The 8339-nt window shown below is 44.0% G+C and overlaps 1 long non-coding RNA gene across 3 annotated transcripts; it reads left to right on the top strand.

Annotated features, from left to right (window-relative positions):
- The first annotated feature begins 3123 nt into the window (after positions 1 to 3123).
- On the top strand, positions 3124 to 6275 carry LOC125551508 (uncharacterized). 3 transcript variants are annotated; one of them, XR_015600890.1, is made up of 4 exons: positions 3124 to 3580; positions 4903 to 5070; positions 5173 to 5722; positions 5877 to 6275. It is a non-coding gene; the product is annotated as an uncharacterized LOC125551508 (long non-coding RNA). The 3 variants fall into 3 exon arrangements; XR_007302746.2 differs by having other exon boundaries at positions 3129 to 3580; positions 5173 to 5318; positions 5617 to 6275; XR_007302745.2 differs by having other exon boundaries at positions 3131 to 3580; positions 5173 to 6275.
- Positions 6276 to 8339: the final 2064 nt, after the last annotated feature.

Below are 8339 nucleotides of genomic sequence, written 5' to 3'. Positions count from 1 at the left end.
ATATAATTCACATACATAATGATTGGCTAAACAACATGGCATTGCATAATTCACATATATAATGCCTTTGCAACAAGATAGCATTGCATAATTCACATATATAATGTCTTGCAACAAGATGACAATGCATAATTCACATATATGGTAATTAGACACTAAACAGGTGGCATTCACACAAAGCATGTCTAAACTAATCAAATGACATAGCAATGCAAGACACCATACGCACGATATAAGCAACATAACCCTGCCAAGTTAGAGCATACACCTCGGGCGGGAAATAGGACTGGTCATCTATCTCCGAATCCTTCTGTGAGGAGCTATCCGTAACCAGCGAGATATGCGCTTCGTTAGATAGCATAACCCTGCCAAGTTAGAGCATACACCTCGGGGGGGGGGGGGGATAGGACTGGTCATCAGTCTCCAGAATTTTCCATCATTGTGTCAAATGGCTGATGCACACGAAGAGTAGTTGAATGTACTAACATTGTTGAAAAATGTAGTACGTAGCAGAAAAAAGGATGGCCTGATATAATTCACATATAAGATGACTGGCTAAGCAGGATGGCATTGCAAAATTCACATATATGATGCCTGGCTAAACAAGATGGCATTGCATAATTCACATAAACGACGAATAAACTAAATAGATGGCATTCACACAAAGCATGTCTAAACTAAGCAGATGACATATTTGATGTATAAAGTAAGCAATGCAAGGCACCATATGCATGATATAACCAACATCAGCATGCCAAGTTAGAGCGAAGACCTCAAGGGGTAAATAGGAGTGGTCTTCTCCTTCTGAATCCCGCTCGGAACATATATCTTCCTCCCGATTACAATCTGAAATGGGTGGAGGGGGGGCTGCCTTTGCACCTACCATGGAGCGACGTATGCATGAAATTTTATTGCCACACAAGGCTCGTCTCTTTTGCTCTACATGTTCAGTTCCATTGTGTATAATAACTGACACGTATAGGAATAAAACATAGTGAGATTATGTAAGGAGTGCATGTAGAAATCCAGAGTGATGGTAGCAACCTGTGGATAGACCCAAAACCAATGATAGCAGGAAGATAATGGCTTAAGTTAAAAAATATAGATAATGGCTTCTTTACTGTTTGTTTCCCACCCAACATGAAACTCATAGTAGACACCAGAGATTAACCAGATAGTAGATAGATACTATTGATTGCGACCCCGATATGTACCCCACAACCATTTAAAAACTCAAGTTTGATCATTAGTTTGGAGCTGACTCAGAGTCTAATCGGTGAACAGGATGATAAAGTAGCATGTAATATTAAGCGATGCATAACGTAAGCAGACACGAAAGAGTGTGACCTCTCTTGCGGACCCGTGTAGTCCTCGAGGTCATCTGCTCGGTTGATGATGGTAATGCAGTTGTCATGGCTACCGGTGGCGGGGAAGAAGATCTGAGGTGGCGAAAGACAGTCTAGAGGCCGGTTCCCTGCTGTGCTGGACCCTTCCATCATTGGAGCAGCTGAGATGGGGTGGACGATGGCGCAGCAGGAGCGGGACAAACCACACAAGGTTTTCTTTGAAAACTATTTGTAAGAGAAGTAATTCTGTAAGGGCTCGTTTGAATTGGAGGATTCTGACAACGCAGAGATAGGAAATACACAGTAATAGGATAGAAATGCACATGAAAAACAGAGAATTTAAAAACATAAGATTTCTGCCAATCTCGGTGTTTGGTTCACAAGAATTGGAAGATCACATAATGCAAAGAAGCATGGTGAGATTAAGTCAAACCACAAGAAAATGTATGGTTATAATGCTATTATGCTACTATCTCTTAGTCTTGTGCTTCATGAATAGGAATTTGAAAAGGAGGACAAGTGGATATTAAAATTCCTACGGTTTTTCTTTCAAGGAGACGCTAAAGGGACAAATCCTACAGTTTTCCTTTACTCCATTCCTTTGAACCAAATGCATGAATAGTAATACCATAGGAAACTTTCCAATTTCGATGTTTTTCCTTCAGTTTTCCTTTCAAGCACTGGCCATTCTAGTAGGAAGGCTTGAGCAAGGAAAAGCCTACGCTCAAAAAATGTTTTTGTGCTACTTCTACTACTTTGGACCCATGCCACTGCCCTACTAGCTCAACTACCAGGCCCATCGACAAATGCATAGCTCAAACGCGCAGAGATAAATAATGATGGCGTTCAAGAGAGTCCATCACGGATAGGTTAGTTGTCTGGTACCTCACTGCTTGTCATATAGTAGGAGAAACTAATCATATTTCACGTGACTACGTGTGCCCAGTGGACAATATATATAACATGTAGAGTAAAAAATAGATGCAACAAGTGTACAACCTCTTTGGCGAAGCCATGTTGATCTCAGCGTGATTGGGTTGGTCGGTGGGGATGATCCGGCTGACTTGAATGTCGGAGGAGGGGAAGAAGATCTTAGGCATCTTGAGATGGAGCCCGAGGTACTGCTCCGCTGTGATGGAGGGTTTCATCGTTGGAGCAGCTCCGGTGAGTTGTACGACGCCGAGGCTGAAGAGGACAAGAGAGACAACGTTAACCTGAGTGGAATTCTAATAGCATCTCCAATAGATGACGTAAAATACATAACCACAAAGTGCTAGATGTAAAATACATTAACAGCTCATCTCTGAACTTAGCTGTCGAAATGAATTTAACTGTCGAAACTGAATTTAACTGTTGAAACTGAATTTTGCTATCGAAACTGAATTTTACTGTTGAAACTGAATGCACTAGTAGCAGAAAAGCAGTAGCAACAGCGTGTGGGAGAGCCGGGGCAGCTGGTCGTGTAGCAGTTCATCTTCAACCTCACTACACGATGACAAAACTTTGGGGGCAATCAACTGTTGGGAAAGGTTAAGAATCCATGTCATCTTTACTGCCGGCAAAGATTTATCTGCCGAGAAAAATATTATAGGGCATCTTAACTGTCGGCAATGGTTAACCTTGAAGGGCAGTTCATCTGCTTGCATGTTTACAGTCAGACTATCTGCCTTGAAAAGTGAATGACGGCAGAATGTCATTGCCCGTATGCACGTCGGCGAGCCCCAAAACTTACGGCCCAAAAAGCACGCGAGGCCGCGGGAGACGTGAAACGGTAGAAGTTACTAGAAGCACCACGAAGCCCTAATTAATTTCCCCTTCACCGCATCCACTCCTTCCCTCAGCCGCCACTCACCATCCCCAATTCCCCATCTTTCTCGCGCTAGAAGCAGCACCGCCGCCTCCCAGTGCCGCCACCCTGGATCCCCCACGCATGCCGCCGCTCTAGATCCCCACCCATGCCTCCGCCTAGTGCCGTCGCCCCCGCATCCACCACCCATGGCGCCATCTTCGGATCCCCCATCCACGCCGCCGTTGGAGGTCAGCGGCAAGTTCACAAGCGACCTTCGTGAACGGCCTGGCGATCTTGCTTCCGTCCATAGCACACAGTAGACGTTGGCGTCGGCAGGTTCGTTCACCATGGCGGCTGCGCTGGTGGGGTGAGCCTGGCCTTCGATGCGCTCTACCCGCCTTTCAACCCTCGTTGCGTGCTCCCGCCATCACGGGCAGGCCTGTAGGTCTGGCGCCCACCACCTCTCTATTCTTCTGCTTTCCACACCATGTGTCTGTACGCTGCTCCCTCTTCTTCCTTTCTGTTCCTCTATTCTGCTAACTGAATGGTCCAGATAAAGTTTATTATCGAGAGTTTGCTGCATGATAACTATTTTCTACGTACTAAATATGTTCCGTTTTTGTCTCTCTTTCCCTCTTGTTAAAATCATATCCTCACTGCAGCTATAGCTTAATCAATCAAATTCATATGTCCTGTTTAGAATTTCTGCAGCGAAAAAAGCCCTCTTAATTCAAATAATAATTCTAGTTGTTGTTTAGATATTTTGTTGGCAATTCTACATATACATGGAGCCAATAGATGTGATTGAATATGGGCTTTTGTGGGTCTGCTGTTCTTGGTTGTTCAGAAATGCATGGCTCAAGTTTGCTCTGTCTATAAGCTTTGCAATGCTGCATGTTCAGGGAGCCAATAGATGTGACTGAATATAGATGCTAGCTCAAGTTTGCTCTGACTAGAAGCTAGTACTGGCAAATGTCGATGTGGCCAGATGACATTGTGCCAATTGAATTTGAGTCAGCTAGTAGCAATCTAGCATAAATATTTTGCTCTCAAATGCAGTTCTTTAGTTATATTTAATCCCACATGTTGTGCCCTGGTGTGTTTGTGAGATACTGAGATGTCTTGCTACTTTTATTGCGCACGTAAGGTGGCCGGGAGCTTGTAAAACTGCATGTCATATCTGATGTTTGGATATATGATTTTATTGTTTGACCCTCCCTGAAAGTACATGGTCTCATTAAATTATCTACATTTAACATGACAAGTTCCAGAATAAGTGTAATGAATATATTTGATTAGTATAAATAAGACGATATGTTCTAGAATATGAGGTAATGACAGATAACATGCATGCTTCTTAGACTGGCTTGCATATTTCGCTGTTATGAACCTGATATACATCATTCGTAAATGCTTATATCTTGCTATTATGAAAGTTATATGCTTTTTAATGATGTGATGCAGTTGTAGTGGCGTGTAATATGTATTCATTGTAATATTTTCTTAGTTTTGGAGATTGGTTAGTATTTTGTGGTTGATGGTTGTAGCTGGCTTTTTCTCCAAAAATTTACATCTGTACAAATTGACCAGAAGTCCAGAATACACATGCGACATGCCATAAATTCACCTTTTCTCCTAATAGTCTTATACTTAGCACTCCGATCTTTGTAGAAAAACCTTACTGGGTCCAAAGCTGTCCAGATGCATGGTGAATGATGGCTGAGATGTGGTTCACATGAAATGAAAAGAAAATTCTTGTGCTTGCAGGGAGCGGAAGCGGATGTTATTGTGGTCACCGTTAAGAGAGTGCTTTTTTGGCCCACTACCAAAGAAAAATGGTGGGTTCCTACTTGATTAAAACTATCATTTTTGTTCTTTTTTTTCCAGAAAAGGCAAAACCGCTCAAGATTCTGCTCTTCTTCAGAATATTCACAAGTAAATGATTTTCTTGCTTGTATACAAGACATTTCAGCCACTTTCATGGAAGTAACAAAGCTGATCATTTTAATTAGGCTCACAAGCAGCTGAATTGTGTAGGTCGCTCCTCCACTCAGGGGACATGATGCCGTCCCACTGTCCCTTCATTGTGATGCTGCCGTGGACACGCATATTGGGCTGCACTCTTAGGATGGACACCAAGATTGGCTTCCTCTCGCCAGCGCTGGGGCTGTGAGGAGCATGAGGTATTGCGGCCTCATGTTGTTATTGCTAGAGTAATCTTTGTAAATTCTATCTTGACTTTTTGTAAGAAAGGATTGCTATTGCAGTGCAATTGTTCTAGGTGGTGTAGTATCTTGGCACCTTGTTAGGATTAACATGATATGCCATTTATTGTCTCTCTAATGAATACATACTACAGTACTTGCTCTTTCTAGTGTTAGTTTGGGTTTGCAGACCATCTATCCTCATAATCTGTTTACAAGATTGTTGTCTTGAAAAATATGGAATTTTTTTATGTGAAGAAGCATTAATGCATTTTAGGACTCGACGAGTTGTGTGGCCTTTGAAAAAATTGGCCTCCTCGCGTGAATGTGTTGCTTGTTCTTTGTATTTCTGCAAGACGAAGGTTTGGTAACTGATCTGATTGGTATGTCTATGACGTTCTTGTGTCCGTATATTCTTCAGTGGAATAATTGTTGTATTATTCTGACTAGCTCTTACTTTCAGGTGGTTGTCAAAATACACTATGGAACATAAATACTTGTGAGATGTATTAATTAATTAGTTGCTTCTTTTTTCAGGTTATTGTATACTGCTCTTGCACTCACAAGTTTATAGATCTGTGTTTTGTCAGCTAAACGGATCTATTGCTAGAATCTAAGGAAGTTTTTGGACATTTTAATATCTATCTGATGAAGTAGCACTCTAGGATGGATCTGTTTCTAACTGAAACCAGATGTTGTATTTAGTGATGTTGCATTTGTAGGACATATGGCCATCCCATGTAGGAGTATGTATGTATGGACGATGGATTGTTGTCCTTTTGGCTATGAGGTAGTACAGGACTTGTGAACCTACAAATGTATTTCTAATTATGTATGTCGTGATGTAGTATTGGACCTGTGAACCTACAGATGTATAGCTATGTATTGTTGAGATATGTATTGTTGTTATATATACGATACAACCTAATTACTCTACACGTGTGAAGTTCCATGTATACATTGTATTCTAAATTATGGTACAAAATCAAGTGGAGATAAATGACAGGTTGAACTGGAAGGGGATATTTGTGTCGGCACTATACTTAATTAAGGGCACATCCACTGCCAGGAATTCTTCTATCTGCCCTGGATTGTCAGCCTGCCGGCAAAAATCGATGTGCCGGGAATAGTTCTAACTGCCGGCAAAGCTTCAACCATCTAGGGCAGAGGAACTGCTGGGGTTTCTTTTAACTGCCGGGAATGGTCTTTTTCGACAGGACTTTCAAGGGCAGTTTGCAAATGCCGGCAAAAGGCATTCCTGACAGTTTTTCTGCCTCCACTAGCCCGTTTTCCTGGCAAATAAGGTGTCTCCACCCCCTGAGCTGCCAGCTACCACCGGCCAAACCGCCGTCCCCGGCCGCACATAGTCGGCGGTGCGCCGCCCCGCCCGCCCCGAAACCACTCCCCACCGTCGGTCCGCCACCGCCTCGGGCATTCCTCTAGCCCCCCCCCCCCCCCGTGCCGAGCTTTTTCTTTGGCGATCCCCATGCCACCTCCCCACCACCGCCCCTACCCTGAACCCTAAGATAGATAGTGGGGTACCTTTTCGGCGAGCCCCCTCCCTGCTGCGGCTGGTTCTTCCTTAACTCTGGCGAGCCCCCCACCCCCTGAAAATCGACTGACCGAAAATTCGATTCAGTCGACTGAAGTGTAGCTAAATCAAAGCAAGATCGCAAGCAAGAGCAAGAGCGGCAGCGCGAGCAAGAGTAAGAGCAAGAGCAGACCAGGCAGGGGACCGAGAGCAAGAGTAGAGCAACGACACGAGCGAGAGCTAAAGCAGCAGCAGCTCCTACTGATGTGGACGTCACCGCCGATGAAGCGACGCCATGGAGGAAGTGGGCCGGAGACGCCCCCATGGATGGAGCCGCGCCATGTCGGCTCGGGACCGAGCGCCGGCAGCACCGTGAGATCGAATCAAGAAGAAAATGCGGCGATTTGTGTACAACCTCTTTGGTGGCGTCGATTAGGCCTCAACTTCATCTAAGGAAACGATGATGATGCTGCTCTTCCGGTGGTGCAGGTGAAAACAGCGGTGTGGGAATGGAGGTGGCGCAAAAGACGAGGGGAACGTCGGGGCAGCTCCTTGGAGGTGGAGGACGGGGTGGCTGAACCGGCAGGACGACAAGATCGACGACGGATCCTCATTAAGTACGGTGGATGAGGGCCGTCGAGGTGTTGCTTTGGACGACGTCGTCGGGGAAGAGGCTCCAGCTGGGTGGCAGACGAAGGAGTGTGTGGGGCTTCGCAGGTTTTCGCGGCCTTGGTGTACGAATGGGTGGGCTGATGGGATGGGAGTGGGGAACCATGCCTTAAGGACATGCTTGTCCAAAATGTGGGGTAAGTTACGAAAGTACCCCCACCGATTCGAGCTAGGCGGTTCTTTCAGTTCAGGGGTATCACGGGCATTACGCGTGTCGGGATTTTGCAGGAGGTGGGAGTTTTCGCACGCGTTGTAATTTTGGGATAGCAAGGCGCGCGTTGAGATGGAGGGAGTTTTCGAAGCACAACGAGACAAATATATATCTTAAACATTTCGGGGTAACAAGGCGCGGGTTGAAATTTCCGGACAAGCCTAACGTGTACTGTACCAAATAAATTTGCACTTCCGTCGACGAAAAAACAAAAAGAAATCAATTCGCACCACACAAGAGAGTCTAGTCCTGTACCAAATCAATTTGCACTACAAATACCATTCAAAACTTTGGATTCATGTTATGTTCAATTAAAATATTTCTCTACGTGCATAATGCATGCAACCTGCTACTCAAATGAACATTTTAATTCATTCCAAACGTATATACTACCGCTTCAATATGAACTAAATTTGAATTCGTTTCTCTATTTGAATATGATCTACAATAATGATTGTTGTGAAGTCAAACCATTTGAATTTTTTTCTCTATTTTAATAAGATCTACAATCATCATTATTGTCAAGTTAAACCATCGTTTGTGTATTATCTTTACAGCACATCACATGATTACTGTCGAGTTACATATG

This window comes from Triticum urartu, chromosome 4A, assembly GCF_056163025.1.
Source record: "Triticum urartu cultivar PI428250 chromosome 4A, HENAU_Tu73, whole genome shotgun sequence".
Lineage (NCBI taxonomy): Eukaryota > Viridiplantae > Streptophyta > Magnoliopsida > Poales > Poaceae > Triticum > Triticum urartu.
The sequence above is the reverse complement of the archived record's forward strand: the minus strand, read 5'-3'. Positions and strand labels throughout refer to the sequence as shown.